This window comes from Tupaia chinensis, unplaced genomic scaffold, assembly GCF_000334495.1.
Source record: "Tupaia chinensis unplaced genomic scaffold, TupChi_1.0 Scaffold148296_1, whole genome shotgun sequence".
Lineage (NCBI taxonomy): Eukaryota > Metazoa > Chordata > Mammalia > Scandentia > Tupaiidae > Tupaia > Tupaia belangeri.
In genome coordinates this window covers 883,109-895,017 of record NW_006208147.1, presented here as the reverse complement: position 1 = coordinate 895,017, position 11,909 = coordinate 883,109, and the positions used below count along the sequence as shown (strand labels likewise).

The 11,909-nt window shown below is 37.4% G+C and overlaps 1 pseudogene; it reads right to left on the bottom strand.

Annotated features, from left to right (window-relative positions):
* Positions 1-5,901: 5,901 nt before the first annotated feature.
* On the bottom strand, positions 5,902-6,089 carry LOC114006489 (uncharacterized; annotated as a pseudogene).
* Positions 6,090-11,909: the final 5,820 nt, after the last annotated feature.

Genomic DNA, 11,909 nt, shown 5'->3' with positions numbered 1-11,909 from the left:
TTATATATGCAACATTGTATTTTTTCTTTTTTGGAGAGGTTTTTTCTACAGGGAGTGTGTGCTTGCCAGAAAGATAGAGAGACAGAAAGGGAGAAATTACCCCCCGGGGGTGATTTTACGCCACAATCCCTTCTCCATTCTCCTCTCGGGATCTTAGGCAGGCACGCACATGCGCTCAGCATGAGTTTAAGGCACCGGGTTCAGGACTCAAACCACAGTCAACTACATGTGAGTCCAGCGACACAGCCATTATGCTAACTGGTGGTCCCATATGCAACACAGTATTTAAGGTTAGAGACATAACATAATGTTACTGCTGGTTGATATTTTTCTCAGTCTCTAGTCATCTCACTTGTCATTCTTTGTGTATTCAATAAGTACAGAATAAGTGCAAAACGAAGTAAAAAACGTGTTCAAGTTCTTTTTTTAAAATATTTTATTTAACTTTATTTATTTATTTTAATTTGACCAGGGAGGGACAGAGCATGAGAGAGAAAGAGAAAGAGAGAGAAAGAAAGCCATCAAGCCACCAGGTCTGGGACTTGAACCACGGTTGGTCATGTGGGAGTCCAGCGCCCTTAACCACCATGCCACCAGCCGCCCCCCCCCAAAAAAAAACAAGTGTTCAAGCTCTTAAAATCTATTTTTGAGCCAGCTGATGGCATGACTGTTAAAGTTACTAGATCCCACATGGCTGACCATACAGTTCAAGTCCTGGTTCTGGTAGTTTGAAAACATGCTAGGCACATGGGTATGCATACCCCAAGATCCAGATGGGAGAGAGAAATAGTGGAGAAGGGATTGTAGTGTGGTCATTTTCCATGGGAGAAGTGCTTTCTCACTCCCTCCCTCCCCCTCTCTGCCTGTCTGTCTCTCTCTGGCAAGTACATGCGCCCCCTGGCAAATCAAAACAAAACAAAAATCTTTGTTTTCAAGATTTACTTAAAGCCCATATTATAGAATCTAGCAAGCGTAATAATATAATAAATAATAAACATTAAAGACTTAATAATCTGATACCAGAGCATTCCAATGAAAGATACAAAGAGGGACAATGCCTTAACCCAGCGGGGTGATTCTCTAAGAATGGAGTTTCAGAACTTCAGGCAGATAAATAGGGATGACATTTTGGACAGAACTTTCCTTAACATTTCTCAAATATGATGTATAGTTGTAACTAAATTCTAACTACAAAGTAAAACTTCACATGAATGGACGATCCTGGCTTAAATGTTGATCTTTTCAAGTCAAAAGACAATGTGCAGTTTTGAGTCATGATCTTTAAGTGACAAAATGTAAAGAGCATTCACAGAGAGTTTCAAGTTTCAGAAAGATTAGTCTCCCTTAAAGTGCATATAAATTGCTGAATACAAATACAGATATAATTGCATTTAGCTTTGCTTCTCTCTTTGGGGTGGGAGAAATATAAACGGTAAAAATAATTAACCAATACAGACACAAATGTTATTTTTTTAAAAACCACTTACATTTCTGTAACATCAGCACATTAAAATTGTATAACTCAGTATTATGAGAAAAGTAGAGTTTCAAATTATAGCAATAATTTAATCCAGAGCTTACAAAATAAGATATGCAGATTAGACAAATTTTACAAAAAGAAATCTTTCACTTTGGTAGGTATCTTATGATCATGATTGGACAGATGGCAATTATGATGAAAGTATTACCACCTGTGTAGGCGCCACAAAAAACTTACAGTTTAGAAGAAAGTTCAGTAGTACTCTTTTAAGACATATTTGTTGGCAAAGTGGCAAACCCAGAATTCTGCAGCACTCTAAATTGAATGCATGGGATTCAAATGTGAGGTCTTCAGAACGTTCATCCAAATAACGAGACCATCAGTGTAGAGAAGTTCGAGGTATACCTTAGTCCATTTATTTTATTTGCATTTTTCTTTTTCTATATAACTAGGTTACTATGTTTAATAAAAATCGACATTTAAATAAGTCTAAAATCACGCTTTTATTTATGTTTACATTTAAAAATCTAAGTGATAACAAGTCATCATATTATAGTTTACTTGATGTGCTTTTGTTTTTCCTTTGAGCCATAAAACCATGATGTTGTAATCAACGGCATTTTAGATTTAGTGAAATGCTCTATTGGAAACTTCTAATGAATTATTTTATGCAATTCTCTTTTTTAGCTCAAACTCTTTATTTTAATGTTTTCTACAGAAACATGTGCACTTACCATAGAAAAACAGAGAGACAAAGAGAAAGAGAGAAGGTGATCACCAATGAAATGTGGTCACATTGCAATCCTTTTCTCTCCTTTCCTACATGATTTTAGGCACACACATGCATACACCACATGGCATGTTCTTCAAGTCACTGGAGTCAGTACTTGTATGCAGTCAGCCATGTGGAATCCATCTCCCTTAACCATTGAACTATGGCCTGACCCACAATTTTGACTTAAAATGACTCACTGCTACATAAAGTAACTGAGTCTATTAGGAATGCTTTGGTTGTAGTACTAAACTAATGGTCCTGAATCTATGACAGAACTCCAATTAATATTAACTTTAATAATGAGTAGAAGTGAAAAGTTCATGTAACTCAACAGTAGTAGTTTTGGGAAATGATGTAATTCAGAGATCTGGATGCCTTCTACCATTTTGTTGTATCACATGTAAGGTAAATTTCATCCTCAGGTGAGTTCTTACAGTGGAGAAAAGGCTGCTGTAACCTCAGACTTTGTATCTTCCTACGCTTTATCCTAGGTCCTTTGGGATAAGTTGTGTGCCTCCAACACAGGAATATATGTTGAAGCCCTAACCTCAGAATGTGCCTATATTTGGAGATAAGGCCTTTAAAGGGGTGATCTAGGGAACCAGCAGTTAGCGTAATGGCTATGTCACTGGACTCCCACATAGTCGACCGTGGTTCGCGTCCCAGACCCGGTGGCTTAAAACTCACGCCGAGTGCATGTGCATGCATGCCCAAGATCCCGAGAGGAGAATGGAGGAGAAGGGATTGCAGCGTGACCATCCCCCCTGGGGGGAGATTTCTTGCTTTCTGTCTCTATGTTTCTCTCTGTCTGGTGAGCACGTGCGCTCTATAGCGAAAACCTCTCCAAAAAAAAAAAAAAAAAAGAGGTGATCTAGTGAAAATGAGGCCATTTGGATGAGATTTCATTCCATCTGAGTTGTATATTTATGAAGAAGAGGAAATTTGGACACACAGAGAAACACCAAGGATAGGGGCACACAGAGGAGGGATCACATTTTGACACAGTGAGAAGGTAGCCATCTGCAAGTGAGGAGAGGTCTCAAGAGAAACCAGACCTGCTGATACCTAGGCCTTGGACTTCTAGACTTCAGAACTGTGAAGCAATAAGTTTATGTTATTTAAGCCACTCAGTTATGGAATTTTGTTATGGCAGCCCTAGGAAACTAATACAAAAGACAACAGAGAGACATTTCTAGTTGCTACTGCAAAAGGGAGGAAGTGTCTATACCCAAGAAGACTGCAAATGTCCAACACATTACATTGGTTCTTATTAGTTAATAAAGTGATGGAATAGATTCACTTGTTTTTACTAATCAAGCCCACCTCTAGAGACAGATAATAACAATTCCACCTAAACCAAAGCATGAATGTCATTCCCCCCGGGTGGTTTCTCAAGTGTGATTTGTACTCAATACAGTTCCCAGAAAGAAGAGGCACAGATGCTGAGCATCAGGCCTTAGTAAAAGTAAGAATCTCTCTCAGGCCAGATGAGTCAGCGGTAATGTCTCAACCCCAGTCTACTAACTCTATTGTGCAGTGTTTTCTCACCTCACCCTGCCTCACTTGGCTAGAGAGTCATCCTCTATTTCTTTTCCCAACTTGGGGAAGGATTCTTCAGGAGAAATTGGCCTTAGAAAGAGACAGGCTCATAAATGGATAAAGAAGGACTGTGTTCTCCAGCAACATCAAAATTTTAAAAAGAAAAAAAATGCCAAATAAAATATTAGAAGGAAAAAAGTTACTTCACCCATGGATCTCAATCAAGTTTGCCTTCACGTGCCCCTTTTTATAAAGCTCCATACCATGCAACAGGGTACAGAGCATTTCAATCGCTGCCTTCTGTGGAACCAGTGATTGTGAGTGATCATTGGATTGGCATGGAGGCCCCCTGTGCTTCTTCCACCTCCTTTCTTTTCATCACTCTAAAGGAGAATAAAGGGTTTTGTCCTGTATAAAGGAGGTGGGGGAAGATATTTCTTTTGACCTGTGCAGCTCAAAAAACCTTTTAAGAACAATTTTCACGTCAAGTGGAACCTCTCATCCAATCTCTCTTCTGATCCACTAACCAGGAAGACTTTTTCCTTTCTGCATGGACCCAAGGATGTGACGGATTGGACCTTAAAAGATTAAGAATTATGGAAAAGTAATTTATCCCTTTCCTGCATGCATAATTTGCCTGAAAGCTAACTCAGAATGAGAACCCAAAACAGAAGGGATATCTGAGCCTCTGGAGACTTTACCCTAAGGGGAGTAAGCATATTACCTGTGAGAAGTGACACCTCCCAGACATTGAGTGAGTCCCTTTGTGTCAAAAATGCTTTTAGATTTCAAGTTGTGTCTAATTCCATCTATTCATCTCTCATGAATAGAAGTTTCTTGCCACTCTCACAAAGCTTTGAAATGAGGCTTTAGTTTGCTCAGCTCTATTTTTAATAACACCAATTCATCTTTGAACACAGCTATTAACTGTCTATCAAGCAGGTCTCAGTAATGGGCATTTTTCTCAGTCTCTCTGCAACCTCTAACCTTCCCTCAGATCTTCATGAGACAAGCAATGAATCATTTTACTGCTGTGAGAGGGGGAAAAAAACAGTTTTTGAGGAAATGTTAGCAGTAGCATGTTGGAAATGCCCAATCTGTATGCCTACAACGTGTCTAATGAGAGCTTTTGCTTTTCCTGTTGAAGAGCTACAAATATTTTGAGGGAGAAAGAAGCATTTTGTCGTCGTGTAAGATAGGATTTTTTTATCCTTGCACCCTAATGCTGTTGAAATGTAGAACAGCAAGAGACAGTGGGAAAAGAGCTAGAAAAGAAATCTGCAAATGTGATTTTAACCAACTCTGAACTCAATGACTAGACTCAGACTCTTTATAGTAAAATGGCAAGAGATGATTGAGTCTCTGTTTCCTGTCAGGCACACTACGGGAAACAGAGGCATCTAGATGGAAAACACACACTGTTGACCTTAAAGAGTGTGTCATTACATAGCATCACGGAATTACCTTTTTCTTTTACATTTTACCATCTGTGATACTGGTGTCTAAGTGCTGTGACAGAATTTAACGTAGAGCACTAGGTGATAATCATATATTATTAAAAACTAATTACTATCTAAATAAAACTTTATAAATGCTATTAATACTTTTATCTTGATTATTATACATATATCTAGTGTATAGAGTGTATAGTTTATAGAGACCTTTGGGTAACCACAAATATCTATTATACGAGTGCTATACAAAATCTAATTATTTAATTACAAAATTAATTTTTCAAATTAGTATTTAGAAAACATCAAAATATATTAAAATACAATGCTTGTAAAGTATAGTTTAAAATCTCAAAATAGAACAAAACAACTTTTAAATTGAAAAATGTATCAGATATTATACTTTAAAAACATACCTAGAGAGAATGAATAGAAAGTTTCTTATGGATTCATATAACTTCCAGTTTGAATTGTACCGTAAAAGATACCAGTTTTTTCAATTATAACAATTTTTTTTTCTTTTACATTTCTGCCATAGGATACATGCACACACCAGGGAGACAGAGAGACAGAAAGAGAAAAAGTGAGAATCACCCCTAGGGGGGATGGCCACACCACAATCCCTCCTCCTCTATTCTCCTCTCAAGATTTTAGACATGCACATGCACCTGGCATGATTTTCAAACTACCAGTGAGGGACTAAACCACAGAGTCAGACATGTGGAATTCAGCCGCCTTAATATTGGAAGTAGCCCTGGCAAGGTTATTTGGAAAAGATTACAATTAGCAATAATCACGTCTTAGATAAACTTCATTGACTACAATATAGCCACTGAGCAAAGCTCAATTATAATATTTTAATTATAATACATTTTTTGTTGAAATCTTTATGTTTTGCAAAATATTTACCTAAAGCTTTAGCTATTTAGTTTTAGTACAGAAATGCAAATTCTGGTGTGGTATTAAATATGTCATGCTCCTAATTCTTAATTTTTCATTTTACATAATGGTATGTATTCAAAATACAGCACAAATACATGCATATGAAATTCATTCTTTAAATGTTAGAAAAGTAATTTTTTTCAGTTTTATTTTGCAGACTTTTGTTTGCTTGCTGTCAGCTTTTACAATTTAAATGCATGCCTCCATTGCCTCTCAGATGCCACTCTCTCCCCAGATTTCACAAATCTAAGTTAAATATTTCTTTAGGAAATATTTTAAAAAAATAAAAATAACAAAGAATCTAACCTCCTGTAACTGGGGCTTTTGCTAATATGTAAGATTTTAAACTGTGTTTTGTTTCTCTTTCTCTTACTCCTCTCTCCCTCTCTCTCTCTTAATGTCTAATCTCTTACCAAAGCTTTTATTTTATTTTATATTTTTCAGATTTTTGCCAGAAAGAGACAGCAAGAAGGAAAGTGAGAAATCACCCTCCAGAGGGGATGCCATGCTGCAATCTCTTTTCTTCCATTCTCCTCCTAATATGGGGTTGTCTAGAAAGTCATGACACATTTTTACATAGAAAAATATGTCATGACTATCCCAATGACCTAATATTTTGAGTTCACACACTCACGTTCTTGGCATGACTTTCAAGCTGCTGAGCCCAAGACTCAAACCATGGTAGGTCATGTGGGATTTCAGTGCCTTAACCACCACATCACCTGTTGATGGCCCCTGGTTTAAACTTCTTATTAATTATTTATAGCCTGACTTTTTATTCCAAGTTAAATTTCTCTCTTTGAGCTTAATGTTCTGCCAGGTTAAAAAAAGAATTGCTTTAAAGGCCAGTCATGTAAACTAGTAGTTAATGGGACCAGATCCATATGACCAAGCATGGCTGGAATACCAGCCTTGTGGCTTAAAAAACAAAATACTGACAATATGGAGAAATGGAGGAAAAAGGATTGAGGTATGGCAATGCCTCATTGGGGGATTCTCCCCCCCTCCCCAGTCTCACTCTGGTGAGTACATAAGCCCTCTGGCAATTAAAAATCATTTTTAAAAATTAATTTAATTTGATTCATTTGCAACCATTAAGTTTAAACATTTTATGTCACCCTGTCTTCTAGCTAAAAGAAAATAAGCCAACCAAATTCTATCAGGTCTTCAAATACAAATCAGCTACATTTCATATATATTTTTAACATAAGCATCTTAATTGTTTGGAAAGCACCTTTTCAAAGGGATAGGTTTTAAGACTGTACTTTTGAGACACTTCAAGCTAACTTCTTCTTTTTAGATAATAAAATCCTTTTATCTACAAACCAGTACAAGTTAAAGCAGAGATGCTTAAATTTCTATATCTAGTCGATGTCTTTTGCTGAATTAATACTTTATTTAAAACAGCAATAACTCTACCTCTGGGCTCTTTGTAATCTAAGCTTGTTGTGAGAAGGAGCTACTCCATTCTGACACATTTCTGGTTGTTGAAAAGTTAAAGATTGAAAAGTAGAAGAATTAATTTTAGTAAATAGGCTTTTTCTGAGAGGAAATCTTTAGTCCATTGGCTGCAGGTGAAAAGCAATGGTTATTTATTCTAGAGGAGCCTTGTGAAGGGTGCAGAGCCTGTAGAGATAAAGCTCTGAGAGTTTAATCCACTGCCAAGGCATTCAGACAGATGATTCTCTTCCATTCCCAGAAGAGAGAAAGCCAGAGCTTAGGGGAGCTTGTTACAGGGGTGATTTTCCAAATAGCAGCAAAATATGGAATTTTCTGAGATTTCAAGCACTCATTTTCCCAGTTGCCAAGGTTGTGTGTGTTTGCTATAAATATAGTTGTATTTTCACAACTATGGTCCAATGGAGGGACTAGGGCATGTGCCTTCTCTAAAGTGTGGTGAGTTGGTCTTTAGCCCTTGGGGAATTTTTTTGAATGCCAAGTTTTTCTTTTCACCCTTATGGTCCTTAATGATCATATAGTATAATGTCTCCTGAATCTGTTAATCATGATAACAGCTCTCTGGATAAGAAGGGTTACATTCCCATGTTATGGATGAGGAGACTGAGTACATAGTTAAAGAACTTTCCCATGACCCCACAAATGATTGTGACAGTTTGCAAATCCAAGCAGCCAAATGCCAGAGCCCACACTCTTGACAAAGAAGGATGATTCTCTGCACTAAGTGAAAAAAGCATTCTCCCCACCCTGCTTCTGGTACATTCAAGATATCAGCCCTGCTCCCATTATATTTCAGGCTATCTAGCTTATTCCCGCTATATCCCTAAATATCCAAAGCAAAGATTGAAGGCATCTTCTCTGGAAAATCTGAATAGCCTTAAGGAAAAGTCCCTTATAAAAGGGCAAATTGGCTCATAAATAACCATTTAATCACTTAGCTCTGTTTAACCACACAGAGCTACAAGTCAAGTAGTTCACCTTTACATATAAAAAGATAACCAAATATCACCAGGTGTTTGAGGAAATACACAAATGTGAAAGAGAAGTATAAGTACTTATAAAAAACAAAGTTGACACTCCAAGGAGAAGAAACTTCAAAAGTATAATGAGTATTCTCAGAGTGATAGCAGAAGATAGTTCATCCACAAAGGAAAAACAAAGGGCAATGCAAAAGGAGTTATTATGCCAAACAATATGAAAAATATACATAACCCAGCAGGAGAGAAAGCAGAGACTATAAACCAGCAAATCGAAAAGAAGAAAATATAAACAGCAAGTGCCATTATTCCTGAGGGAAATGAAAATTAAAAACACTTTGCAATACAACTTTGCAATCATTAAATTGGAAAAAAAATGTTTAAAGTGACAGTATTAACTATAGACAAGACTGTAGGGTGACAGAAGTTCTGTTGGTGGGAGAGTAAATTTCTAAATCACCTTTTGTAATCAATACCTTCCAAGTTGAAGTGAGTACATTTGTGACTCGCAATATTACTCATCTTTTTTTAGAGAGGTTTTTGCTATAGAGTGTGTGTGCTTGCCAGAGAGACACGGAGAAACAGAGGGAGTTAGAAAATAGGAAATCACCCCCAAGGGTATGGCCACACAGCAATCCCTTCTCTTTCATTCACCTCTTGGAATTTTGGCATGCAAATACATGTACCCAGCGTGAAATTTCTAGTCACTAGGTCCAGGACTCAAACTGCAGTCAGCCATGTGGGAGTCCAGCACCTTAACCACTATGCCACCTGCTGGTCCACACAATATATTCTTATATAGTTTAGAGGTTTTTGCCTAAGGGTGCATGTGCTCACTAGAGAGAGAGACAGTGAGAGGGAAAGTGAGAAATCCCTCCCCCCCATAGTTTATAGCCACATCACAATCCCTTCTTCATTCTCCTCCTGAGATATTGGGCATGCACGCATACCTGTGTGATTTTCAAGCCACCAGGTCCAGGACTTGAACCACAGTCAGTAATGTGGGAGTCCAGCAATGTAACCACTATGCCACCTGTTGGTCCCGGCTCCCATAGTATCACTCTTGTATGAACCCCAGAAAAAACACTGAGGCATGTAAGGAACCTTGTGTAAGAATGTCTATGGTCACATTGTTTGAGACAGGAAAAAAAAATTAACAATAAAAATAATAATAATAAATCACTGAAAGAGTGGGGCCAGGAGGTGGCATGGTAGATAAGAAGCAGTACTCCCACATAACTGACTGTAAATCGAGTCCCAGATCAGTGACTTGAAAATCACACTGGTATGGCAAAAACAAACAAACAAAGTAAATAAATAAGTAAAAATAAAAATAAAATAAGGGAGGAGAAAAGAGAACAAATGGAAACAATCTGAATGTCCATCAAGAGGAGAATGGATCAGTTATAATGTAGAATATCAGGATATTTACACAATGGAACTATATTAATGAACAAATGAGAATTACATGTATTACTTTACATAAGCTTCACAAACACAATTTTGAGCAACAAAAAGCAAATTAAGTAGTAATTCTTATAGTTTTATGCCAATCCTATAAAAAAAATTTAAGCATGCAAAACAATATGTAGTAAAAACATAAAAAACTGGGACCAGGACCAGCAGTTGGCATAATGGTTATGTTGCTGGACTCCCATGTAGCTGACTGCAGGTCTAGTCCCAGACACAGAGGCTTAAACTCATGCTGGGCACGTGTGCATGCGTGCTCATGATCCCGAGTGGAGAATGGAGGAGAAGGGATTGCAGCGTGGCCATCCCCCCTGCAGGGTGACTTCTCACTTTCTGTCTCTCTGGTGAGTGTGCGTACCCTATAACAAACAAACAAACAAAAGAAACCTACATGGCAATAATAAAAAAAAATAAGAAGTTATAATTGGAAAATTATTCACAAAGCTCTATTTGAAGTAATTTTTTTAATTGGATGAAGTATTATTATGTTTTTGCCTACAATACTTTGTGTGTCAAAGAGGGATTTTTTGTAAAGAAATAATGTAATTAAGAAAATATAAAACTAAATAGATTAGAATATAAGGTTAAAATAAACTCTGACAAAAAATAAACATTTAAAAATGGAAAGAATAGAAGTTCAACATCCAACTAACAAAAATCCTACAGAGAAATAGAAATCAAGAGGAGAAAATTATCTAAAGCTTATCACAAGAAAAACCTTCAGAAGTGAGGGACATGAATCTTCAAACTAATCAGGTATACTGAGAGTTCAGTAGACAAAAGAAAAAAAAGTTGACACCAAACAAAATAAAATTTAAGTATACTAAGGAAAAAGAGAAATTATTAAAATATCCAGAAAGGAAAGACAGGTAACATGGAATAAGATTCAAATTAGAATTGCATTTCTCAGAAACAACACTGCTTCCTGAAAGACAGTTGAACAAGGACTTCAAATGATTTTCAACTAAACTTCTACACCTAAACTATCACTCAAATGCAGAGTTGAGCTATAAGAACTCAAAAAATTAAGTTGCATAAAAAAACATTTTAGTGAGTTTGGGACACCAGGCTGCCTGCTGCTGTAGGCCCACCCACCTGGGACCTTCTCACATCCCCACCCCTATTACTCTCTGGACCTCAGGTTGGTTCCCTGGGACTTTAAGACAAACCCCACCCCACCCCACCTGCAAACCTGATTGAGCTGGCCAGCAGTTCCAGACACCAGGCTGCCTGTGATTGCAGGCCCTTCCACCTGGGACCCGTTGCTCATCCTCTGGCCCTTCTCCACTTGCCTTTGGACTCTCTGAATTTTAGCACTTTGAATTTTTTTTCTTTGCTCTTGAGGTGTTGCTTATTAGGTCACTTGGAGGCTCAACACTCCTTAGAAACAGGGAGTACTTTGGGCCATCCAGGACTAGTTGCAACAGTTTATGGTAATTGTGAGCAACAGATAGGCCAACCATAAGATAAATCATCAAATTTCTAATCCTGTACAAGTTTTAACACTCAGAGTTACCTTAAATAAGTTAGGAAGCAACATATAGATCATCTGATGACTAGGAACAATCACAGAGGCTCAAGAAATATGAGAAACCAACAAAAGGCCTCTCTCCCAAGGAAAACCATCAAGCTCACATTACCCACAGTCAATACAATGGACATCATGGACATGTCTGATAAGGAATTCAGAATATTTGTAGTGACCAAATTAACTGAGAAAAAGAGGAAAGAGACAAGTTGCTCCAGGAGAAGAGGAAGTCTTTTCATGACTTGAAAGAAGAAATAGACACCATAAAAAAGAATCAAACGGAATTGTT